Source organism: Tamandua tetradactyla, chromosome 9, assembly GCF_023851605.1.
Source record: "Tamandua tetradactyla isolate mTamTet1 chromosome 9, mTamTet1.pri, whole genome shotgun sequence".
In the NCBI taxonomy this organism is placed as follows: domain Eukaryota; kingdom Metazoa; phylum Chordata; class Mammalia; order Pilosa; family Myrmecophagidae; genus Tamandua; species Tamandua tetradactyla.
The window spans coordinates 27,715,613-27,742,898 of NC_135335.1; the positions used below are offsets into that span (position 1 = coordinate 27,715,613).

General features: G+C 38.0%; 1 protein-coding gene and 1 long non-coding RNA gene across 5 annotated transcripts in view; one reads left to right on the forward strand and one right to left on the reverse strand.

Annotated features, from left to right (window-relative positions):
- LOC143646870 (uncharacterized) overlaps positions 1 to 27,286 on the reverse strand; it is a 110,026-nt gene that overhangs the window by 21,750 nt on the left and 60,990 nt on the right. For all 4 annotated transcript variants that reach the window (XM_077116277.1, XM_077116276.1, XM_077116275.1 and 1 more), the window contains exon 3: positions 4,349 to 4,792. The gene's annotated coding sequence lies outside the window, so the exon portion shown is untranslated. The remainder of the gene's footprint in view (positions 1 to 4,348; positions 4,793 to 27,286) is intronic.
- The window catches only part of LOC143646877 (uncharacterized), a 45,713-nt gene continuing 22,929 nt past the window's right edge, over positions 4,503 to 27,286 (forward strand). The window contains exons 1-2 of the long non-coding RNA XR_013157696.1: positions 4,503 to 4,800; positions 5,983 to 6,048. This is a non-coding gene — a long non-coding RNA (uncharacterized LOC143646877). The remainder of the gene's footprint in view (positions 4,801 to 5,982; positions 6,049 to 27,286) is intronic.

A 27,286-nucleotide genomic window follows, 5' to 3' on the forward strand; every position in this document is an offset into this window, starting at 1 on the left:
CAGATAATTCTCCAGAACAGACCACATCACATGTTGGTAAGAAATTAGGTCTCAATAAATATTAAAAGACTGAAATTATACTAAGTACTTTCTCCTATAATGGAATGAAGCTGGAAATCAATAGCAGGCACAGGACTGGAAAACTCACAAATTTCTGGAGGCTAATGAAGGCACTCAAACAACCAGCGGGTCAAAGAAGAAATTAAAAGAGAAATCAGTAAATATCTTGAGGCAAAGGAAAATGAAAACACAACATATCAAAACTTATGGGATACAGCGAAGGCAGGGCTGAAAGAAAGTTATTGCCTTAAATGCCTATATTAAAAAAAGAGTTAAAACAAAGACTTAACTATACACCTGGAGGAACGAGAAATAGAATACCAAACTAACCCAAAAGCACACAGAAGGAAATAAATATCAGAGATTAGATCAGGAATTAATGAAATTGAGAACAAAAGCAATAGAGAGAAGCAACAAAACCAGAAGTCAGTTCTTTAAGAAAATCAATAAAACTGAGAACCCTCAGCTAGAGTAACAAAGAACAACAGAGGATGCCAATAAAAGAAATCTGAAATGGGAAGGGGACCATTATTACTGACCCCACAGAAATAAAAGAGGACAGTATGAGCAATTGTATACCAACAAACCACACAATTTAGATGAAATGGATAACATCCTAGAAACACGAAGAATTTACACTGACTCTAGAAGAAACAGAAGACCTCAACAAGCCAATCACAAATAAAAGCCTCCCAACAAAGAAAAGTCCAGGACCAGAAGGCTTCATAGACAAATTCTAGCAAGCATGCCATGAGTAATTAATACCAGTCTTGCTCAAACTCTTCCAAAAAACCAAAGAGGAGTGAATGCTGCCTCACTCATTCTATAAAGCCAAAATGACCCTAACACGAAAGAAAGAAAAAGATACTACAAAAAAAAAAATTGCAAAGCCATCTCTAATATACACAATATGCAAACATCCACAAGACAATACTTGGAAGTAGAATTCAGCAGCACATTAAAAGAACTACACACCATGATCAAGTGGATTTTATTACAGTATACAAGGGTGGCCCAAAACAAGAAAATATAAATTAATGTAATATACCATATTAACATTTTAAAAGGAAAAACCATATGTTCATCTTGATTGATGAACAGATTTTCTTATTAAAAGAACACCTCAAAAGACAGGAATTAAAGGAAACATCCTCAATATGATAAAGGGCACATATGAAAAACCCACAGCTAACATCATATTCAACGGGGAAAGATTGAAAACCTTCCCTCTAAGAGCTGGAAAAAGACAAGAATGTCCACTGTCACCATTATATTCAACATTGTGCTGGAAATTACACCTAGAATAATTAGGCAAGGACAAGAAATAAAAGGCATTCAAATTTGAAAGGAAGAAGTCTGAAGCTTACCTTTTGCAAATAACATGATCCTATAGTTAGAAAATCCTTAAAAAAAACAACAAAGCTACTTGAGCTAATGAATGAGTTCAGCAAAGTGGTGTGACACAGTAACAACATTTCCAAATCAGCAGTGTATCTATACTGTAGTCATGAGCTACCTCAGGAGGTAATAAAGAAAAAAATTCCATTTACAATAGCATTTAAAATAATGAAATATCTTGGAATAAACTTAACCTAGTATGTAAAGGACTTGTAAATATAAAACCACAAAACATTGCTAAAAACAAACTAGATCTAAACAAATGAAAAGACCTTCTGTGTTCATGGATTAGAAAGGTAAATGTGTAGAGGTCAATTCTACCCAAATTGATTTAGATTCAACACAATATCAATTTGAATCCCATTAAATAACTTTGCAGAAATAGAAAAACCAATAAGCAAATTTATTTGGAACGGCAAGGTGCTTCAAACAGCTCAAAACATTCTGTGAAAGAACACTGAAGCTAGAGGTCTCACAAATCTTGACTTTAAAGTACATTACAAAGCTACAGTAGTAGTGAAAACATTCTGGTATTGGTATAAGGACAGATATACTGACCAATGGAACTTAATTAAGGGTTCAGAAATGCACCTTCTTATCTACAGCCACCTGATTTTTGACAAGGCAACATGTCACTTGACTGAGACAGAACAGCCTCTTCAACAACTGGTGCTGGGAGAACTGGATATCCATAGCCAAAAAATTGAAACATGATCCCTATCTCATACCTTATGGAAAAATTAACTCAAAATGAATCAAAGACCTAAGATGTTAGAGCTAAAACCATAAAACTCTCAGAAGAAAACATCAGGGAATATTTTAAAATCTCGTAGTAGGATGTGGTTTCCTGGACCTTACACCCACAGCACAAGAAATGAAACAGATAAATAGGATGTCTTCAAAATTGAGTACTTTTGTGCATTAAAGAACTTGTCAAAAAAGTTAAAAGGCAGTCTACCATGTGGGACAGGACCCTCGGGATGAGCCGGGACCCAGCAAGATAGGATTGAGAAAGACTTCTTGACCAAAAGGGGAAAGAGAGAAATGAGACAAAATAAATCTCGGGGGCTGAGAGATTTCAGAGTCAAAAGGCTATTCTGGAGGTTATTCTTATGCATTACACAGATATTCCCTTTTTAGTTTATGGCGTATTGTAGTGGCTGGAGGGAACTACCTGAAACTGTTGAGCTGTGAGCCTAAACTCTTGAAAATTATTGTATGATGCAGCTTTTACAATGTGACCGTGTGACTGTGAAAACCTTGTGTCTGATGCTCCTTTTATCCAGAGTATGAACAAATGAGTAAAAAAATAAGGATAAAAAAATAAATAATAGGAAGGGATAAAGGGTTAAAAATTGGGCAGATTGAAATACTAGTGGTCAAGGAGAGAGAGGGTAAGGTGTGTGGGATGTATGAGTTTTTTCTTTGTTTTTTTATTTTTTTCTGCAGTGATGCAAATGTTCTAAAAATAATCATGATGATGAATACACAACTATGTGATGATATTGTGAGCCTTTGCTTGCATACTATGTAGAGACTGCATGTGTAAAGATATCGCAATAAAATTATTTTTTTAAAAAAAGAAAAGTTATGAGGAACTTCTGTCCTGCCTTAAATAAAAACCCACCTTTTAAAAAAGAAAAAAAAAGGCAGTTTATTCAACGGGAGAAAATATTTAACTACATATCTGATAAGAGTTTAATTCAGGACTATATAAAGAATTGCTACAACTCAATAACAAAAGGACAAACATCCCAATTAATAAATGGGAAAAAAGACAAGGATAGACAAGAGGAAATACAAATGGCTAAAAAGTATAGGAAAAGATGCTCAATTTCACTAGCTGTCAGGGAAATGCATACCAAAACCACAGGGAAATAACATTTCACACCTACTACAATGGTCTTATTCAAACAACAACAAACAGAAAACTACAAAGGCTCCATTCCTTACATGGAGCAATGGGTACATTTATTCACTGTTGGTGGGACCTGTAGAAGAAGAGTGCAGCTGCTCTGGATGGTCCCATTCCCAGGCAACATCATACCAGATCTCAAAGGAACAAATGATGAGCATCATCTCATAGAATTAGGGTGTTACTGTCTTTCAAAACAGGTATTGGCTGAGGTAAATGAAATGCAAGTACGAAATTTTAGAAGAGAACGGAGTTCTTGTGTACTAATGCTCTCAAAGCCTATCCACTGCAAAAGTTGAGGCAGGATAATCTGCTGTAAAGTTGACAGTTTAACAGACAGGCGAGTTTTGGGGTGACCTGGCCTTTCTATGCTCTCACTTTCCACTCTGTGAAGTGGAAACAGTAAAGAGAACTACATATTACTCAAGTTTATAACTGCTGATCCTCTGAGACTCCCTGAAATGACCCGAAGTGGCAACTTTTGTTAACTGTCAGAATTTTACATATTGCTTACCCTTTCTTTGCCTAAGATTTCTCATCTATCAATAACGTGGACAATAATTACGACTACCTCCTATGTAATACACTGTGACATATATTGAGTTAGTACATTCAAAGTACACAGAATTTTGTCTGACGTACATTAAGGTTTCAAGTAAGATTCATTATGACGAGATAACCCTCCCATGCGTTCAAAATAAAAGTTAATTTCCCTTTGGAACATTTTTACCAAATGAGATAAATGTATGCAAATCAATAAGAACCGTAAGGAAGAACTGAACTAGCAATTCAAAAGAACAATAAAAGTTCCTTCAATCACCTAGAATAAGCGAGAGATTACCCACAATTTTCTTAATACATACCATCTTTTGGATATCTTATTGCATTATTATCAGAACGAGGACATCTTCACAAGTTGGTTTTCACTGATTTAAAATAAAATGTTATAATCAAAAACTTTTACGTGGTACTCGCCGGCAGGTGCTGCCAGCGCACTCACGTTCCCGCTGCGACCAAGGGCCGCGTAGGTTTACGCGAGTCCGAGTGGCGGCCGCCGCGTCTCTCGGAAACCCTCCGCCCCAAAGGCCGGGTGGCGATCCGCTCCGTCCAGCTGACCGGAGGCCCGCGGGAAAGCGGACTCACCAGGACTACGGTCGCCGTCGCCATCTTGCGTCCATCCCCGCCGAGTTACGCGCCCCAGGCTGCGGCTCCCTTGGCGCTCTCATACCCGCGGGGCTCTAGCGGAAGCGTCCGGGGAACGGAAGTCTCGCGATAATAGGACTTTATTCCCTCAACGTGAAGTAAGAAGGCACGCACTTCCGGTGTTCTCTCACTCTCACCAGCGAGGCGCGGAAAGCGCGGCTGGTACCTTGCCGGGCTGTGGAAATACACTCAGCCGCAAAAGCTCTTCTCCCTTAACTGTCAAGGTGAGAAAAATGAGGAAAGAATCATCATATTTCTTAGGTGCGCATTCTTTGCCTTTTAACATTTCTAAAAAGTCATGTCACAATGAATGGTGTGTTCTTGCTGAATTGGCATCGTTTTTTCTTTCCTGGTGACTCAGGAAACAGTAGTGCAACTTAAAACTGATGGCATCGTAGGTTCGATGAAACACATAGGTAGAACTTCAACCCAATTGTCGGGGCGTGTGAAACCAATCCGTGGTGCCGGGTCTGCAGCAGTGCCAGTCCCCTTAGTCGCTGAACAGTTTTTATAAGGTTCAGTTAAGCCATCCGTTGTTTTAGAAAAGCTGCTCTGGGCAGTTGTCACGTGCTGGACCTAGTCCCAAGCTTGGAATTCAGTTTTCTGAACTGGGAGAAACCAACTCTGTGAGCTCAGGCCCGGAGATTGTTGGGCTAGTGAAAACTCAGCAAAGTGGCCTCCCCAGATGGACAAGTCTCTTTTCAACCCTGGTAAAGTTTAGATTTTTATATAGAAATCTCTTGTTAAATACAGCAGATTTACCTCCTTTTCCTCTTGACACCCTTTTAAAATTATAGGAAAGGGTTTTAATAAATGCAAAAACCCATGAGGGCAAAAAGGTGAGCATCATGTGGAGCTGGAGCCAGGTGGTCAGTGGTCGCTACCTTAGAAAACTGGACGTGGAGGCCAGTGATTGAGGTATCGTGCATGAGAATGCAGCTGGGAAAGGAGACCCCGGGTCTTTCTCCCTACCCTTGTCGTTGGCAGGCACATTCCCTTTCCCCAGCAATGACTGGGAATTGAGCTCCACGATAGGAGCTCAGAAGCCCAACCGACAGAGCTGGCCCTGTTCTGAGGTTGAGCTCCCGGCTGAAAAGAAAAGGCTGGTAGTTAGGAATACCCTGGAAGCCCAGCTCAACATTCAACAGCCCCAGGCACTATGAGCTTCTCACTTATCATCAACAGAAAATCCCAGGATCCCAAACAGCTGGGAAGTGGAAATAACAGTGGAAGAGGGACTCAGAAGGAACAGAGATAATTCTTACACAAGTCTCCTGAGTTATACATTAAGGTTTTTTCTAGGGTATTTCCGTAGTAATAGAATTGCTGGGGAATGAATTCTGCATTGTTTAGATCATAATTTAATACCAAATAATTAATACCAAATTGTTTTTCCAAAATTATAGAACCACTTTAAACGGCAATATGTATGTGTCATAGAGTTCTACAGCCTTTTTAATTTTATCAATGAGGTAAGTATAAAATGGTATCTCCTGACCTTTGCATTTCTCTGATTCTCAGTAAGTCGTCTGAGTCCATTTTGTTATGTTGTTGGGCTCTTCGTGCTTTTTCATGTCTTTTCCCATTTTTTCCTGTGTTCTCATTTTTAAAGTGATTTATAATTCTTTGTAGTCTAGATGTTGGTATTTTGTCAGTATAAATATCTTATCCCAGTTTATGCCTTATTTTTCACTTCCCTTACAGTGTCTTTTCATGAAGTTACAAATATTAATATACAAAACATTATGACTAGCCTCCTGCTGGCACACTTGTCTGATTTCTGACTATGATGTTAAGCTCTCTTACTCTACAGATTTATCTGTAGAGTCTTTGGTGTTTTAAATATTAATTTAATCTCTGCATTATGGTAATCTGGCCAATTTAATGTCTTGACTAGGACCTCTAGAAGGCATTGTTTATAAATAGTGATAATGAGCTTTGTGGGGTTTTTTGAAATATTTTTAATGACAGATCTTCACGTGCTTACAGTCCATACATGGTGTAAAATCAGTGGCTCACAGTATCATCACATAGTCGTGTATTCATCATCACCATCATTTTTAGAACATTTGCACATCGTAATATCCAACCTAAATAAATAGACTGCCTTCACTACCATAATCTACATTAAGATTTTTCCTTTTCTAACACAAAGAATCCATACACTCCCCACAGGCGCGCCCCCTCCCGCCAGCCCGTTGACATTTAGTTTGGGTATAATGCGTTTGTTACATTCAGTGGAAGCATAGTACAATTTTACTGTTGACTATAGATGCTGCTTGCATTAATTGTACTTTTTCTTGTATACCATCCAATTTCAACACCGTGCAATGTTGACATTCATTTGGTTCTCCCTCATGCAAAAACGTTTTTATTATTGTATATTTAATCACTATCATTGTCTACTCTAGGCATTCCTAAGTTGTACTGTTTCAGCCTTTATCCTCTTTCTTTCCTTCTAGTTTCATATGTGCCCCCAGCCCTTCTCCCTCAATCATACTCATGTTTAGCTTCATTCAGTGTACTTATATTATTGTGCTATAATCAGGTAATATTATGCTATCTCTTTCTGAATTTTTACGGTCACTCCTATTGTACAGTCTGTACTCCTTTAGCCCCACGTACCTGGTCTCAACCCTCTTCTATCTCCTGATAACCTATATTCTTAACTTCAACCCTCAAAGTTCACTCATTAATGTTAGTTCATTAATGTTCATGAGACCATACAGTATTTGTTCTTAGGTTTCTGCCTAATTTCAGCATAATGTTCTCAAGGTTCATTCACATGGTTACATGCTTCATGACTGTATTCTGTCTTAACAGCTCTGAAATATTCCATCATATGTATATGCCACGGCTTGTTGATGGATGTTTGGGCTGTTTCCATCTCTTGGCAATTGTAAATAAGCTGCTATAAATATTGATATGCAAATGTCTGTTTGTGTCCTCGCCTTCACTTCCTCTGAATATATACCTAGTAATGGGATTGCTGGATCATTGCAATTCTATACTTAGCTTCCTTAGGAACCACCAAACTCTCTTCCAGAGTGGTTGTACCATTTTACATTCCCACCAACATTGTATGAGTGTCTCTTTCTCCACATCCTCTCCAGCACTCATCATTTTCTGTTTTTTTAATGGCCATTCTAGTGGGTGTCACATGATATCTTGTTGTGGTTTTAATTTGAATTTCCATAATAGCCAGTAAGGTTGAGAATTTTTTTTTATGCCTCTTAGCCATTTTTATTTCCTCTTCTGGGAAGTGTCTTTTCATGACTTTTGGCCATTTGTTAATTGGGTTGTGTGTTGTTTGTTGTTCAATTGAAAAATCTCTTTATGTATTCTGGGTACTAAATCCTTATCTGATATGTGATTTCCAAATATTGTCTCCCATTGCATAGGCTGCTTTTTTATTTTCCTTGATGCACAAAAGTGTTTAATTTTGAGGAGATCCCTTTTATCTGTTTCTTTTTTCAGCTTATGCTTTAGGTGTATAGTCTAGGAAACTGCTTCTATTACAAGATTTGTAGTATATTTCCCTACATTTTCTTCTAAAAGTTTTGTGGTCTTAGCTCTATTGTCTAGGTCTTTGATTCATTTTGAGGTAATTTTTGTATAGGGTGTGAGATATGGATCCTCTTTCATTCTTTTGGATACGGATATCTAGTTCTCCAAGCACCGTTTATTGAAGAGGCTGCTATGTCCCAAGTGGGTTGGCTTGACTACCTTATCAAAGTTCAGTTGACCATAGATGAGAGGGTCTATTTCTGAACATTCAACTTGATTCCATTGGTCAGTATATCTATCTTTACTTTATTGTTATGCCAGTACCATGCTGTTTTGACCACTGTAGCTCTGTAATATGCTTTAAAATCAGGTAGTGTGAGATCTCCCACCTTATTTTTTTTCTCAAGATATTTTTAGCTATTAGGGGCACCCTGCCCTTCCAAATAAATTTGGTTATTGGTTTTTCTATTTCTGTAAAGTAAGATGTGGGGATTTTAGTTGGTATTGCTTTGGGTCTATTAATCACTTTGGGCAGAATTGACATCTTAGCTATATTTAGTCTTCGATCCATGAACACAGTATGCCCATTTGTTTAGGTCTCCCATGATTTATTTTAGCAATTTCTTGTAGTTTTCTGTCTATAGGCCTTTTGTATCCCTGGTTAAATTTATTTCTAAATATATGATACTTCTGTTTTCCTGATATCCTTCTCAGATTGCTCATCACTACCACTTTTCAGTACTCATTTATTAGCTCTAGGAGCTTCACCGTAAATGTTTTGGGATTTTCGGCATATAGTGCCAAGTCATCTGCAAACAGTGAGTTTTGCTTCTTCCTTTACCGTTTGGATGCCTTTTATTTCTTTTTCTTGTTAGTTTCTTGGCTAGAACTTCCAGCACAATGATGAATAATAGTGGTGACAGTGGGTATCCTTGCCTTGTTCCTCATCTTAGAGGGAAAGCTTTCAGTCTTTCCCCATTGAGGATGATGTTAGCTTTGGGTTTTTCATATATTCCTGTTCTAGTTTGCTAGCTGCTGGAATGCAATATACCAGAAACAGAATGGCTTTTAAAAAAGGAAATTTAATCAGATGCTAGTTTACAGTTCTAAGGCTGAGAAAATGTCCCAGTTAAAACAAGTCCATAGAATTGTCCAATCTCAGGCATCCAGGGAAAGATACCTTGGTTCAAGAAGGCCGATGAAGTTCAGGGTTTCTCTCTCAAGTGAGAAGACACATGGCGAACACAGTGAGAGTTTCTCTCTCATCTGGAAAGGTACATGGTGAACACGGTCAGGGTTCCCCTCTCATCTGGAAGGGCACATGGCAAACATGGCATCATCTGCCAGCTTCTTCTCCTAGCTTCCTGTTTCATGACACTCCCAGGAAACATTTTCCTTCTTCATCTCCAAAGGTTGCTGGCTGGTGGACTCTGCTTCTCGTGGCTATGTCATTCTGCTCTGCTCTCTGAATCTCTCTCATTCTACAAACTGTTTCCTCTTTTATAGGACTTCAGAAACTAATTAAGAACCACCCAAATCGGTGGAGACATGTTGTCACCTAATCCAGCCTAACAACCACTCTTGATTAAATCACATCTCCAGGAAGATGATCTGATTAATCAACATACAGAATTGAATAGGGATTATTCTGCCTTTACAAAATGAGATTTTGATGGCTTTTCTAGGGGACATACATCCTTTCAAACCAGCACAATTCCCTTTATCATGTTGAGGAAGTTCCCCTTTATTCTTATCCTTCTAAATGTTTTCAAGAAAGGATGTTGAATTTTGTCAAATGCCTTTTCTGCACCAGTCAAGATGATTATGAGGTTTTTCTGCTTTGATTTGTTGATATGGTGTATTACATTAATTGGTTTTCTTATGTTGAACTAGGTGTGCGTACGTAGAATAAATCATACTTGGTCGTGGTGTATAATTCTGTTAATGTGCTGCTGGATTTAACTGGCAAGTATTTTGTTGAGGATTTTTGCATCTATATTCATTAGAGAAATTGTTCTGTGTAGTATCTTTGTTTAGCTTTGGTATGAGGGTGATGTTGGCTTTATAAAATGAGTTAGGTAGCTTTCTGTCCTCTTCAAGTTTTTGAGGAGTTAGAGCAGTATTGGTACTAATTCTTTCTTGCATAATTGGTAGAATTCACTTGTGAAGCCATCTGGTCCTGGACTTTTCTGGGAGCTTCTTGATGACTGATTCAGTCTCTTCAGTTGTAATTGTTTTGTTGAGGTTGTCTATTTCTTCTTGAGTCAATATTGCTTGTTTATGCCTTTCTAGGAAGTTGTCCATTTCATCTGCATTGTCTAGTTTATTAGCATATAGTTGCTTATAGTACTCTCTCATTACCCCCTTTATTTCTGCAGGTTCATTGGTTATGTTTCCTCTCCCATTTCTGATTTTATTTATTTGTATTATTTATTTTTTTAATTTTTTTGTCAGCCAAGCTAAGTGTCCATCAATCTTATTGATTTTCTCAAAGAACCAACTTCTGGTTTTGTTGATTTTCTCAATTGTTTTCATATTCTCAGTTTCATTTACTTCTGCTCTAATCTTCGTTATTTCATTCATTTTGTTTGCTTTGGAGTTAGTTTGCTATTTTTCCTCTAGTTCTTCCAAGTGAGCAATTAATTCCTTGATTTTTGTCCTTTCTTTTTTTTTTTTTTTTTTTTAAATTTTTTTATTAATCAAAAAAAAAGAAAAGAAATTAACACAACATTTAGAAATCATTCCATTCTACAAATGCACTCAGTAATTCTTAGTATCATCACATAGATGTATGATCATCATTTCTTAGTACATTTGCATTGATTTAGGAAAAGAACTAGCAAAACAGCAGAAAAAGATATAGAATGTTAATATAGAGAAGAGAATTAAAATAATAATACTAATAATATATATATATATAAAAAGGAAAAAGAAAAAACAAAAACAAAAGATACAAACACACAAACAAACAAACAAAAAACCATATTTCAGGTGCAGCTTCATTCAGTGTTCCAACCTAGTTACATTACACTTAGGTATTATTGTGCTGTCCATTTTTGAGTTTTTGTATCTAGTCCTGTTGCACAGTCTGTATCCCTTCAGCTCCAATTACCCATTATCTTACCCTGTTTCTAACTCCTGCTGGTCTCTGTTACCAATGATATATTCCAAGCTGATTCTCGAATGTTGGTTCACATCAGTGGGACCTTACAGTATTTGTCCTTTAGTTTTGGGCTAGACTCACTCAGCATAATGTTCTCTAGGTCCATCCATGTTATTACATGCTTCATAAGTTTAGTCTGTCTTAAAGCTGCATAATATTCCATCGTAGGTATACGCCACAGTTTGTTTAGCCACTCGTCTGTTGATGAACATTTTGGCTGTTTCCATCTCTTTGCAATTGTAGATAATGCTGCTATAAACACTGGTGTGCAAATGTCCGTCTGTGTCTTTGCCCTTAAGTCCCTTGAGTAGATACCTAGCAGTGGTATTGCTGGGTCGTAATCCATTCTGCCATTCTATGTCTTTTGATTGGGAAATTCAGTCCATTAACTTTTAGTATTATTACTGTTTGGATAATATTTTCCTCTACCATGTTGGCTTTTGTATTATATATATCGTATCTGATTTTCCTTCTTTCTACACTTTACTCCATACCTCTCTCTTCTGTCTTTTCGTATCTGACTCTAGTGCTCCCTTTAGTATTTCTTGCAGAGCTGGTCTCTTGGTCACAAATTCTCTCAGTGACTTTTTGTCTATAAATGTTTTAATTTCTCCTTCATTTTTGAAGGACAATTTTGCTGGATATAGGAGTCTTGGTTGGCAGTTTTTCTCTTTTAGTAACTTAAATATATCATCCCACTGTCTTCTAGCTTCCATGGTTTCTGCTGAGAAATCTACACATAGTCTTATTGGGTTTCCCTTGTATGTGACAGATTGTTTTTCTCTTGCTGCTTTCAAGATCCTCTCTTTCTCTTTGACCTCTGACATTCTAACTAGTAAGTGTCTTGGAGAACGCCTATTTGGGTCTGTTCTCTTTGGGGAGCGCTGCACTTCTTGGATCTGCAAATTTAGGTCTTTCATAAGAGTTGGGAAATTTTCAGTGATAATTTCTTCCATTAGTTTTTCTCCTCCTTTTCCCTTCTCTTCTCCTTCTGGGACACCCACAACACGTATATTTGTGCGCTTCATATTGTCATTCAGTTCCCTGATCCCCTGCTCAAGTTTTTCCATTCTTTTCCCTATAGTTTCTGTTTCTTTTTGGAATTCAGATGTTCCATCCTCCAGTTCACTAAATGTAGCTTCTGTCTCTTTAGATCTACCATTGTAGGTATCCATTGTTTTTTCCATTTTTTCTTCTTTGTCCTTCACTCCCATAAGTTCTGTGATTTGTTTTTTCAGATTTTCTATTTCTTCTTTTTGTTCAGCCCATGTCTTCTTCATGTCCTCCCTCAATTTATTGATTTGGTTTTTGAAGAGTTTTTCCATTTCTGTTCGTATAGTCAGCATTCGTTGTCTCAGCTCCTGTATCTCATTTGAACTATTGGTTTGTTCCTTTGACTGGGCCATATCTTCAATTTTCCGAGCGTCATCCATTATTTTCTGCTGGTGTCTGGGCATTTGATCAGATTTCCCTGGGTGTGGGACCCAGCTGGTTGAAAGCTTTTTCTGTGAAATCTCTGGGCTCTGTTTTTCTTTTCCTGCCCAGTAGGTGGCGCTTGTGGCGCTCGTCTGTCTGCACGGCAGTCGGCCCGGGAAACCGCGCGTGGAGGCGGGGGTCGCTGGCCGCCGCGGCTTGGGAGAGTGCCGGTCCTAATTGCCCAGCTGGCCCGAAACGCCAAGCGTGACGGGAGGGCCCCGCTATCCAACGTTCCCAGTCAGACCGGGGAGCCACGTGCGTGGAGGGGACCCCAGTTGCCAGCCACCCCGGCCGGGAAAACGCGCGCCCCTCGGGTATCTCACTGCAGCAGATTCTCCCTGCCCGTTCAGCTGTTCCAGAATGGGGTACGCTGTCTTTTTGGTCTCTGTCGTGACTCCGGGAGCTGTTTCGTATTGTTTCTGTTTCTTTAGTTGCTTTTCTGGAGGAGGAACTAAGACCCGCGCGTCTTACTAAGCCGCCATCTTCTCCGGAAGTCTCCCTTTCTTTTTTAATATATGCATTTAATACAATAAATTTCCCTCTCAGCACTGCTTTTGCCTCTTTCTCCACATCCTCTCCAGCACTTATCATTTTCTGTTTTGTTGATAATGGCCATTCGGGTGGGTGTGAGATGATATCTCATTGTGGTTTTGGTTTACATTTCTCTAATGGCCAGGGAAGTTGAGCATCTTTTCATGTGCCTTTTGGCCATTTGTATTTCCTGTTTTGAGAAGTGTCTGTTCAAGTCTTTTTCCCATTTTGTAATTGGATTGGCTGTCTTTTTGTTGTTGAGTTGAACAATCTCTTTATAAATTCTGGATACTAGACCTTTATCTGATATGTCGTTTCCAAATATTGTCTCCCATTGTGTAGGCTGCCTTTTTACTTTCTTGATGAAGTTCTTTGATGCACAAATGTGTTTAATTTTGAGGAATTCCTATTTCTTTCTTTCTTTCTTCAGTGCTCTTACTTTGGGTGTAAGGCCTATAAAACCGCTTCCAAGTATAAGATTTATAAGATATTTTCCTACATTTTCCTCTAACTGTTTTATGGTCTTAGACCTAATATTTAGGTCTTTGATCCATTTTGAGTTAACTTTTGTATAGGGTGTGAGATGTGGGTCCTCTTTCATTCTTTTGCATATGAATATCCAGTTCTCTAGGCACCATTTATTGAAGAGAATGTTCTGTCACAGGTGAGCTGGCTTGACTGCCTTATCAAAGATCAATTGTCCATAGATGAGAGGGTCTATATCTGAACACTCTTTTTGATTCCATTGGTCAATATATCTATCTTTATGCCAGTACCATGCTGTTTTGACCACTGTAGCTTCATAATATGCCTTAAAGTCAGGTAGCGTGAGAACTCCAGCTTCATTTTTTCCCCTCAGCATACTTTTAGCTATTTGGGGCACCCTGCCCTTCCAGATAAATTTGCTTATTGGTTTTTCTGTTTCCAAAAAGTAAGTTGTTGGGATTTTGACTGGTATTGCATTGAATCTGTATATCAATTTAAGTAGAATTGACGTCTATATTTAGTCTTCTAATCCATGAACACGGTATGCCCTTCCATCTATTTAGGTCTTCTGTGATTTCTTTTAACAATTTCTTGTAGTTTTCTTTGTATAGGACTTTTGTCTCTTTAGTTAAATTTATTCCTAAATATTTTATTCTTTTGGTTGCAGTTGTAAATGGAATTCATTTCTTGATTTCCCCCTCAGATTGTTCATTACTAGTGTATAGAAACACTGCAGATTTTTGAGCATTGATCTTGTAACCTGCCACTTTGCTGTACTCGTTTATTAGCTCTAGTAGTTTTGCTGTGGATTTTTCGGGGTTTTTGATATATAGTATCATATCTGCAAACAGTGAGAGTTTTACTTCTTCCTTTCCAATTTTGATGCCTTGTATTTCTTTTTCTTGTCTAATTGCTCTGGCTAGAACTTCCAACAGAATGTTGAATGGTGATAGTGGACATCCTTGTCTTGTTCCTGATCTTAGGGGGAAAGTTTTCAGTTTTTCCCCATTGAGGATGATATTAGCTGTAGGTTTTTCATATATTCCCTTTATCATTTTAAGGAAGTTCCCTTCTATTCCTATCCTTTGAAGTGTTTTCATCAGGAAAGGATGTTGAATTTTGTCAAATGCCTTCTCTGCATCAGTCGAGATGATCATGTGATTTTTCTGCTTTGATTTGTTGATATGGTGTATGTTCTAGTTTGCTAGCTGCTGGAATGCAATATACCAGAAACGGAATGGCTTTTAAAAAGGGGAATTTAATGAGTTGCAAGTTTACAGTTCTAAGGCCAAGAAAATGTCCCAATTAAAACAAGTCTATAGAAATGTCCAATCAAAGGCATCCAGGGAAAGATACCTTAATTCAAGAAGGCCGATGAAGTTCAGGGTTTCTCTCTCAAGTGAGAAGGCACATGGCGAACACAATCAGGGCTTCTCTCTCAGCTGGAAGGGCACATGGTGAACACGGCGTCATCGGCTAGCTTTCTCTCCTGGCTTCCTGTTTCATGAAGCTCCCCGGGAGGTGTTTTCCTTCATCTCCAAAGGCCACTGGCTGGTGGACTCTCTGCTTCTTGGTGCTGCAGCATTCTCTGCTGTCTCTGAATCTCTCATTCTCCAAAATGTTTCCTCTTTTATAGGACTTCAGAAACTAATCAAGACCCACTCTAATGGGTGGAGACATGTCATCACCTAATCCAGTTTAACAACCATTCTTGAGTAAATCACATCAACCAGGGAGATGATCTCATTACAGTTTCAAATATACAGTATTGAATAGGGATTGTTCTGCGTTTATGAAATGGGATTTATATTAAAACATGGCTTTTCTTAGGGGACATACTTCCTTTCAAACCGGCACAGTGTATTACATTAATTGATTTTCTTACATTGAACCATCCTTGCATACCTGGGATGAATCCTACTTGGTCATGATGTATAATTTTTTTAATGTGTTGCTGGATTCAATTTCCTAGATTTTGTTGAGGATTTTTGCATCTATATACATTAGAGAGATTGGTCTGTAGTTTTCTTTTTTTGTAATATCTTTGTCTGGCTTTGTGATGTTGGCTTCGTAGAATGAATTAGGTAGCTTTCCCTCCTCTCAATTTTTTTGAAGAGTTTGAGCAGGATTGGTACTAATTCTTTCTGGAATGTTTGGTAGAATTCACATGTGAAGCCATCTGGTCCTGGACTTTTCTTTTTGGGGAGCTTCTAATGGCTTTAATTTCTTTACTTGTGATTGCTTTGTTGAGGTTGTCTATTTCTTCTCGAGTCAAAGTTGATTGTTCATGACTTTCTAGGAAGTTGTCCATTTTATCTACATTGTTGTATTTATTAGCATAAAGTTGTTCATAGTATCTTGTCTTTACTTCCTTTATTTCTGTGGGGTCAGTGGTTATGTCTCCTTTCCATTTCTGACCTTATTTATTTGCATCCTCTCTCTTCTTTTTGTCAGTCTTGCTAAAGGTCCATCAGTCTTATAGATATAGAACCAGCTTCTGGTTTTATTGATTTTCTCAATTGTTTTCATGTTCTCAATTTCATTTATTTCTGCTCTAATCTTTGTTATTTCTTTCCTTTTGCTTGCTTTGGGGTTAGTTTGCTGTTCTTTCTCTAGTTCTTCCAAGTGGATAGTTCATTCCTCGATTTTTGCCCTCCTTTTTTTGTATAGGCATTTAGGGCAATAAATTTCCCTCTTAGTACTGCCTTTGCTGCATCCCATAAGTTTTGATATGTTGTGTTTTCATTTTCATTTGCCTTGAGATATTTACTGATTTCTCCTGTAATTTCTTCCTTGACCCACTGGTTGTTTAAGAGTGTGTTGTTGAGCCTCCACATATTTGTGAATTTTCTGGCACTCTGCCTATTATTGATTTCCAACTTCTTTCCTTTATGATCTGAGAAAGTGTTTTGTATGATTTCAATCTTTTTAAACTTATTGAGGCTTGCTTTGTGACCCGTCATATGGTCTATCTTTGAGAATGATCCATGAGAATTTGAGAAAAAAGTGTATCCTGCTGTTGTGGGGTGTTATGTTCTATAAATGTCTATTAAGTCAAGCTCATTTATTGTGTTATTCAAATTCTGTTTCTTTATTGATTCTCTGTCTAGATGTTGGGGATTTGAAGTCTCCAACTATTATGGTAGATGTGTCTATTTCTCTTTTCAGTGTTTTCAGTGTTTCCCACGTGTATTTTGGAGCATTCTGGCTTGGTGCATAAATATTTATGATTGTTATGTCTTCATGTTGAATTATTCCTTTTATTAGTACATAGTATCCTTCTTTGTCTCTTTTAACTGTTTTACATTTGAAGTCTAATTTGTTGGATGTTAGTATAGCTACTCCTGCTCTTTTCTGATTGTTATTTGCATTGTAGTTTTTCTCTTTTTGAATCTTAACTGTCTTCTTGCTTCCATGGTTTCTGCTGAGAAATCCACATATAGCCTTATTGAGCTTCCCTTGTATGTGATGGATTGCTTTTCTCTTGCTGCTTTCAAAATTCTCTCTTTATCTTTGACATTTCCCAATCTGATTAGGAAGTGTCCTAGGAGTAGGTCTATTTGGACCTATTCTTTTTGGAATACACTGCACTTCTTGGCTCTGTGATTTTATGTCTTTCATGAGAGATTGGGAATATTCAGTGATCTTTTCCTCCGGTAGTCTTTCTATCCAGTTTCCCTTCACTGCTCCTTCTGCCACACCTGCAACACATATATTCATGCACTTCAAGTTGTCATTCAGTTCCTTGAGACCCTGCTCATATTTTTCCATTCTTTTCCCTATATTTTCTTTTGTGTGTCAGATTTCAGATGTCCAGTCCTCTAGTTTGCTAATCTTTTCCTCTGCCTCTTTAAATCTATTGTTGTAGGCTTACACTGTTTTTTTTCATCTCTTCTGTTGTGCCTTTCATTCCCATAAGTTCTGTGATTTGTTTTTTCAGACTTCCAAAATCTTTCGCCCAATGTCTTCTCTTTATTCTCCTTCAACTCATTCATTTGATTTTTGATGAGATTTTGCACGTCTCTTCAAACATCTCAAATCAGTTGTTTCAAGTCCTGTATCTCTTGAAGTGTTGGTTTGTTCTTTTGATGGGCCCATTATCTCTTGTTTTTCTCCTATGACTTGTTATTTTTTGCTGCCATCTAAGCATTTAGTTTCCTTAGTTAGTTTATTCTGGAGGTTGTTTTCATTCTTTTACCTGGGGTTTTCTTTCTGGATGGTTTTGTTCTCTGATATTCAGTTCAACTTATTGTAGATCCTATCATAGGTTCTGTTTAACTGATAAGAATTTTTCTGTTCTTGCTTTTGTTTCTTGCCCTGCCTAAATGGAACTTTTTTTTTTAGACTCCAGTCATATTTTCCCAGACCAGAGAGTCTCATGTCTCAGGAAAAAAGAGTAGCCAGCATCAGTTTTCCCTGAGGGTGAGACCAAGGAGGTTGTGAGACTTTCCTGTCAAGCCTCTAGACTCTGTGCTTTTCCTGTCCTGCTCAGCATGTGGTGCTTGTCTGCCAGGGTTTCTTACCAACTTAAAGTGATGCAGTACCTTTAATTTCAGCAGACTTTCCCTGCTGGGGGCATGGTTGAGACAGAGATGAGATTGTAGCATGGCTTTGACTGCTTCTGTTTTCCAGTTCCTGGGGCCTGAATTCATTGAAGGAGGGATACCACTTGAACTGGGCCCCATCCCACTTTTCTTGGGGAAGATACACCTTTAGGAAATTAACCCCTTTTACCTGACTACTTGGTCTTTCAGACAAGCTCAGTTCTACCCTTGTCTGGGGAAGTGCTGGAGCCTGAGAGTGCTTCCAATTCTATCCAATGAGTTGTTTAAGTAGTAAAACAAACAAACAAAAAAGAACACTGGATCCCAGCTTCTCAGGTTTGTCAATCAGGAGCTTGGGTTGGTGTGTGGCTCTGTGTATCTCCAGGATCTGTGTGCCCTCTTCTCTTGGGTCCATTCCTTTTCTAGTATTTTGTGCTTTCCAATTCAGAAAGCCTCTATTGTTTTGTTTTGTTTCTGTCAGCTCTTCCCCCTCTCTCCTGGGGCAAAAACTCCTAGTTCCTTTAGTGCTTACTCCAGTTTTGTCTGTGGCAGGCGCCTGGTTTCAGTGGTCAGAATTTATTAATTCCACAGTTGGAGCTTGGTTGAAGTATGTATGCTCTTGCTGCTAGTAAAGTCTAATTTCTTTCCCCTTGAGGAAACACCCTGCCATGCCCATGGGGGAGGTGCACTGGTCTCCACTGCAAGGGGGACTTATAGTTCTGTGTGGGATCTCAGCCATTCTGCCTAGTCCAAACTGGTGTACACTGTGTGTTTGGTCAGAGATTACCCCCAGCAGTTGTTCTCTACTGTTCCTGGCTATTTACTGGCTGCTCTGGAGGAAACACTAAATTCCACACCTCACTAAACCACCATCTTTCTCTGCCTCTCAACATTGTGCTTTTAAAGAGAATGCTTCTAATGTTGCTATAGATATATTTTGCAAGTCTTTGTTAAAGATTCCCCTTTATTCCTATGTTCTAGTTTGCTAGCTGCTAGAATGCAAGATACCAGAAAAGGGGAATTTAATAAGTTGCTAGTTTACAGCTCTAAGGCTGTAAAATTATCCAAATTAAAACAAGTCTATAGAAATGTTCAATCTAAGGCATCCAGGAAAAGATACCTTCATTCAAGAGGGCTGATGATGTTTAGTATCTCTCTCTCAGCTGGAAGGGCACATGGCAAACATGGCAGCATCTGCTATCTTTCTCCCCAGGCCTCTTGTTTCATGAAGCTCCCCAGGAGGCATTTTCCTTCTTCATCTCTGAAGGTTGCTAGCTGGTGGACTCTGGTTCTCTTGTCATTTTGTCATGGTCCTGTGGCTCTCTCCTCTCAGAAGCACTCTCTCCAAAATGTCTCCTTTTTGTAGGATTCCAATAACCTAATCAAGACCCACATAGAATAGGTGGAGACATCTAAGCAAGTTTAATACTCACAGTTGATGGAGTCACATCTCCATAGAGATATCCTAATCAAGCTTCCAGTTTATAGTGCTGAATAGGGATTAGAAGAAACTGTTGCTCTCACAAGATTGATTAGAAGTAAAACATGCCTTTTCTAGGGTACATAAATCCTTTCAAACTGGTTTGTGAAGTTTTTTTTTTCTTTTCTGTTTTAGTTTGAAAAAATATCTTAAATTTATAGGAAATTTTCTAGTATCATAGAGAAAGCTTTTTTTTTCCTAAACCATTTTAGAGTACATTGCTTACTGTTGTATCCTTACTCCTAAATAGTATATATTTTCTGTAAATAAAGATATTCTGTTACATAACTCATTATAACCTTCAAATTTCAGTTGTCATGATGACAAGCAACAAAATCTGATTCTTAACTTGTTCCTTTTGCTATAAAGAGCACTTTTGGGTTTAATTTGATATTATTTTGTTGGGAATTTTACATTTATGTTCATGAATGGGACAGTAATTATACTTTCATCCACTTGGCTCATTATCATATCTAATTTATTCTTGCCACATAGATATAAATGGAGAGTGTTCCTACTTTTTCTGTTCTGTGATACATTTGGTGTAAGATTAGGACTATTCCCTGAAAGTTTGATAGAACCTCAAAAGTGGCTTTATTATAGCTTCGCTCTTTCCTTAAAACAAAACATTCTAGACTGTCTTAATCAAAATATATTCTTCTTCTTGACTGATCATTTAAGTTACTCAGATAATTTTTACTTTCTTGATTTCCAAAATCCCCATTAACAAATTTGGACCATCCTATCTCTTTGTCTCATTTTACAAGTGATCTTTATTTAATAACCCATTTCTCAAGAATGTGCCAAGTGTGAAAATACTTATTGCTTTCATTGCCATTTTCTATTTTTTTTTTGCATGGGCAGGCACCAGGAACCAAACCTGGGTCTCTGGCATGGCAGGCAAGAACTCTGTTTGCTGAGCCATCATGGCCCTCCCATCTCATTGCCATTTTCACCAAAAGGGAAATTGTACTTGTCTGGGTCTCATGTAGAGAAGTAAGCATCATTTTAAAAGGTTTTATTTTTTTGAGAGAGAGAATCTGTTAAAAGCATTTCATATAAAATGTTTTTGTTGTATTCTTTAGAGAGTTTCACTTCCGATTATAGTAGAAATGTAGTTACAATCCCTAGGATTGTAACTTTTATGCATTATCTCTCCTGTTTCCAATCTGGCCACTGCCTAGTGATAGCATGTAGTAGCATATGGTGATACCATGTTTTTAACCAAAAAAAAAAAAAAAATCAATACTTGATTTCTGTGCTTTGGGATTAATAAGTACAGTTCTTGGAATCAGAAACTCTGTCCTGATAGGAGTTTGTGCATCAGTGTCTCCAAGATTCTCTGTTCTTGATGCTCACTTTTTGAGCAAGCTATGCTTCTGCCCACAGATCTCTTGTCTTCCAGTGCTCAGAAATTTCTCTTAATTTTTTTTAAGCCTTAGCTCCCTATTCCCTACCTCTCACCAAACCCCTTTTAATCTAGATTCTAAATTCTTATTTTGTGTCTGGCTTATTTCACTCAACATGATTTCTTCATGGTTCATCCATGTTGTCACAGTTATCAGAATTTGATTCCTTTCTCTGGTGGCATTATGGTCACCCTCATGAAGGCAAGCATTCTATCACTGAACCACCCGAGAACCCCACCACATTTTTAATTAATTGAGCTTTAATTTACATACAGTAAGATTCACCCTTTGTTGGTGTATGATCTGAGTTTAACAAATGCCAAAAGTCATGAAACCACCACTACAATCAAGCTATACAAAATTTAATCAGCTCCACATTTCCCTTTTTCCTCAATATCATTACGTAGTTTTGATTATTAGAGTTAGGCTGTCTCATAAAATTAGTTTTGAACTATTTTCTCCCCTTTTATTTCTCTGAAATGGTTGGGGATGATTGTCATTATATTTCCCTTAAATGTTTCATAGATTTTAACACAGAAATCATTTGGACCTGGTATTTTCCATATGAAACTTTTTAAATTACAAATTTATTTTCCTCATTGGGCAGCTCACAGATTTCTTCTGTCAGTTTTGGTAATTTTTGTGTGTTAATGAAATTTTCCATTTTTGTCTAAATGGTTTCATTTAGCAGCATAAATTGTTCCTAATATTCTTTTATTTTCCTTTTAATGACTCTAAGTCTAGTTATGTTCCCATCTTTCATTGTCAATACTGTTACTGTGTTTCTTATCTTCTTAATCTGTCCAGCTAGATGTTTATTGGTTTTATTCATTTTTCAAAGAACTTTGTTTTTTTTCCTACTTTTATTTCAAAGATTTCCACAATATTGTTTATTATTTCCTTAGATTAAATTAGCTTTGCTTTTTCTAGCTTCTTACTGAGCCCCAGGAGCACACCCATGCTCCCCACCCCACCCCTCAGCGCCTTGGGCACGGGTTTTCAGCTCTGCGGGTCCCAGTCCTAGGAAGGGTTGTCCAGGGACCCAGGGAGGGGACGGCTGACCTGGGCCCCAAGTCTGGCTCCAGAGTCTCAGCCCCAGGTTCATGAGCACTGCCAGCACTGGGCAGTGCGGTAGGTACTGCACCGGCCCAGCCACCCCCCACAAGGCTAGCGACCTCCTGGGCAGAGGCTGCTCACAATTCTAGCCTGCACAGGGCAGACATCTCCCTAGGGAGGTGAGCCTTTCTTTTTTTAGTGTAAGCATTTAAAGCTCTAAAATTTCATCTCAGCACTGCCTTTGCTATATCCCGAAAGTTTTGGTACATTGTATTTTCATTTCATTGCCTGTGAACATGCTTCCTAATTTCCCCTATGATTTCTTCCTTGACCGGTTGTTTAAGAGTTTATTTGCACATATTTGTGAATTTTCCAATTCTACCTCTGTGATTGATTTCTAGCTTCATTTCAGTGTGGTTGGTGTAGGTTTGTTGTATGATTTCTATATTTTTGAATTTGTTACCACTTGATTTTTTGATCAAACATGAAGTCTCCTGGAAGATGACCCATGTGTACTAGGGAAGAACATGTATTATGCTGCTGTTGAGTAAAGTGTTCTATCTCTCTAAATATCTGTTAGCCTTAGTTGGTTTATAGTATCTTTCCAGTCTTTTCTACATTGCTTTTCTTTCTCAGCATTCTATCCTTTTTGAAAGTGATGTCTTGAGATCTGCTCTTGATGTTTAATTATTTCTCTCCTCACATCTCTCAGTAGTTGCGTCATCTGTTTTGGAGCTCTGCCCTTAAGTGCATATATTTATTTATTTATAATTGTTAAGTCTTGTTAATTAACCCCTTTATCATATATAGTAATATTGCTTATCATAACAGTTTTAATCTGATAATAGTATAGCTAGTCCCTCTCTCTTTTGTTTTATGTTTGTGCTTTTTATTTTTCTTCCATTGTTTCACCTTCAACCTACTTGTCTTTCAATTTAAGGTGATTGTCTTGTAAACAGCATTTAATTAGTTCATGCTTTTTCTTACATTCTACCAATTTTTGCCTTTGGTGAGTTTAATCCATTTACACTGAAAGTAGCTACCCATAATGCAGAACTTTAAACTGCCGTTTTGCAGTTTGCTGTTTGTGAGTCATGTATTTTTCCCCTCAGCTCTTTCCTTAATGTGTTTCTTATTTAATTTTTTGTTTTGCGTCATTTGTAGCCCCTTTTCATTACTTTCGGTAAATATTTATCATGTATCTTCTTTGTGATTACCAGGGGGCTAAATATAAAATCATGAATCTATAACAATAATATTTTATATGATACAAACTTAGTTTTAATAGCCCATACACACACTGTTCCTATATCCTCTCTTCTCCGACCTTTTTGTTTTACTTTCTACAAATTACATCTTTATGCATTGTATGTTCAGAACCAAAATTTTGCCATTCCTTTTTTTTTTTATTAGAGAAGTTGTGGGTTAGTCATCTAACCATACACTGGCTAAACAGAATTATATTTTAAAAATTTGACTTATTTGAGGAGCACACAAAATACTTCCATATTCAAATGAAACAGTTTAAGAAGCGTGTTCTCAGTGGGACAGAATTGTAAATTTCTTTAAATTCCTGTAACTGCTCACAAGTCCTAAATTTCTCTAGAGATGGGAAAAAAGGTAACATTTGCTCTAAATAGTAATCAAATATCTATCATTTAAAATAGTCCCATGAAATAAATACAGGTCCATATATTTTATAACTTGGAGGTCAAAAGTTATTATAAAAGGGAGAATTTTACCCTTTGGGTTCTTGAGCAGTGCACCATAATCAAACATGTTACTATTTTGGCCACAAAATCTGTGACTATTTCCTTAAATCAATGACTGTTGTGCCAGTTTGAATCTGTTGTGTACCCCAGAAAAATCAAGTTCTTTAATCCTCATTCAGTATTGCTGGCTGGGAGCTTTTTTATTGTTTCCATGAAGATGTGACCTACCCAGTTGTGGGTGGTAACTTTTGGTGAGATGGTTTCCACAGAGATGTGTCTCCACCCATTTAAGGTGGGGTTGCTTACTGAAGCCCTTTAAGAGGGGAACATTTTGGAAAAAACATGAGAGCCACCAGAACCAATGGAGCCCACACATTCAGAGACCCCTGGGGGAGCTTCACGAAATAAGAAGCCAGGAGAGAAAGCTAAGAGACATCACCATGTGCCCTCCCAGCGAGAGGAAACCCTGAACTTCATCAGCGTTTCTTGAGTGAAGGTAACCTCTTGTTGGTGCCTTAATTTGGACATTATCACAGCCTTAGAAGTGTAAACTTGGAACTTAATAAATTCTCCTTTTTAAAAGCTGTTCTGTTTTTGGTATATCATGTTCTGGCAGCTTTCAAACTAAAACAGGTGTCAATAACTCCACTGTCATGAAATTATTTTGAGAGCTCTTTACATGTTGGAACTGGGACAAGAAGTTGTGAACCTGAACCAAGTTTGTGTAAGGAACCACATACATCCCAGGTATCTGTCCCTACAACTCTAAACACTATCATTTGCTAACATGTGACACTAACTGAAGTAGAGCAATCTCTTAATTTACAATCAATCAAGTACTATATCTGCAGCAAGCTAAAGTTTCCTTAATTGACAAAACAGATAACATTTGTGGGTTTTAGCTTTTCTCATACGATACTGACACTACTGAGAAAATAAGGCATGCATGAAGTATCAAAAGATTTAACTTACATGACAGAAGAAAAACACTAAAAATACTTGTTAAGAAAACAAACTTCAAGAAACAGTAAATTTGAAATAACTCTAAAGAGCAATTAAAAGACCGCTGAAATCTAGAGTCAACACATGAGTGAAGAAAATAGCATATTTTAAACCTCAAGGAAAATACTGCTAATGACCTAGTACTTTAGAGTTCTTCAATTTTTTTTACAAGTTTTGTAGTTCATACTCAAAATGCAATTTGTGTTTAACTTTTTTTTTTTTTATATTAACATGGACTCATGGACGTTTATTTTGTTTTATGGATTATAATCCAATACTACTGTTATATATTTTATTTTGTTGCTCAGATTATTCAGGCTTCCACTATCTGGAGTTCTTTCAGTTTAGCTTCTGTATTAGTTAGGGTTCTCCAGAGAAACAGAATCAACAGGGAACACTCGCAAATGTAAAATTTATAAAATTGTCTCATGTGACTGCGGGAACACAGAGTCCAAAATCCGCAGGGCAGGCTGTGAAGCCAACGATTCCAGTGGAGGGTCGGGACGAACTCCACAGGAGAGGCTTGCTGGCTGAAGCAGAAAGAGAGACTGTCTCCCCTGAATCCTCCTTAAAAGGCTTCCAGTGATTAGATTGGGCATCACTCATTGCAGAGACATGCCCCTTGGCTAATTACAAATGGAATCAGCTGTGGATGCAGCTGACGTGATCATGATCTAATTCTATGAAATGTCCTCATTGCAACAGACAGGCCATTACTTGCCCAACCAGACAAACAGGTACCACAACTTGGCCAAGTTGACCTATGTAGCTGACCATGACAGTCCACCCCTTGTCAACTTGGCAGCTATATATATAACCTTAAACCATACCTAATTTCTAAATAAAAAAGATTAAAACACATTTTTTTCTTTCACCTAACAATACTCAACTGTCCTGCATATAACTGGAAACACAGTAACTCTCTCCAGAATAGGATGCAAGTCCTTGGGTGATATTCATTCTTAAGCTTGATATCTTACAACTTAAATAGTATAACAAGAACAAACCAGCATCACAGTCCTTGTTTCTGTAACTGATCACATGGTCATAGCTCATATTTATCACTACTTTCTTCCACTACCCATTCCATGTTCCCTTTACCCTCAGCAAGCACTTCAGCTGGCTGTGGTTCTTTGCCTGGTAGGGTGACCCAAACCTTCATTCCTGAAGTTTCAGACCCATTGGTAGTCCTGCCTGGATTGGGTTGTTGCACTTTTCCATTGATTTTAATCACAAGGCATGGTAGTACTAAAAGACACCCTAGGGAATCTCTTATAGTCCAAGAAAACTCTTCTTTACCTCCATTGTGTAGTTGCTGTCCTATTTCCCCCTGATAGTCAGGGTCAATCACCCCAGACAATAATGCAATCCCCTTCTTGGCTTGTTGATCCAGGGGCATGAGTAGCCCAAAGTGACCAGGTGGCAGTCTTAGATTCTAGTTCAATGGAATCATTGTTGTTTCTCCTGGTGGAAGCACTCTCCTGTTTAACATTTTTTAGTTCAGAAATGTCAAGCCTAAAAACACACAAGGCCTGTGATTTTCTTATTGCTTTCATGCAAATTTATCTCCTTTTTTCCAAAAAAAAGGAAGCCACATCAATTTTCCACTTCATGAGATGAAGATAACAGTTCTGTTTCTTTTGACTAGCATATTGTCAGTTGTCAACTTGGCCAGGTGAAGGCACCTAGTTCTGTTGCTGTGGGCATAAGCCAAATGGTACGTGAACCTCATCTGTTGCTGATTGCATCTGCAGTCGGCTAGGTGGCGTGCCTGCTACAATGGATGACGTTTGACTTAATTGGCTGGTGCTTAAATGAGAAAGCTCAATGTAGCACAGCCCATGCAGCTCGGCATACCTCATCTCAGCCCTCGCAGCTCAGCCCAGGCCTTTGGAGATGCAGAAAGAAATCACCCTGGGGGAAAGTTCTTGGAACCCAGAGGCCTGGAGAGAAGGCCAGCAGAGATTACCTGAGCCTTCCCATGTAAGAAAGAACCTCAGATGAAAGTTAGCTGCCTTTTCTCTGAAGAACTAATGAAATCCCCTTTTATTGAAAGGCAGTCCATCTCTGGTGTGTTGCATTCCAGCAGCTAGCAAACTAGAACTGGTCTCTTATGGAAATAAATCTTTAAGAAACTTTTTTTCTTCATAAGAATTGTGCTGGTTTGAAAGGAAGTATGCCTCCTAAGAAAAGCCATGTTTTAATATAAATCCCATTTCATAAAGGTAGAATAATCTCTATTCAATACTGTATGTTTAAAACTGTGATTGGATCATCTCCCTGGTTGATGTGATTTAGTCAAGAATGGTTGTAAACTGGATTAAGGGACAACATGTCTCCACCC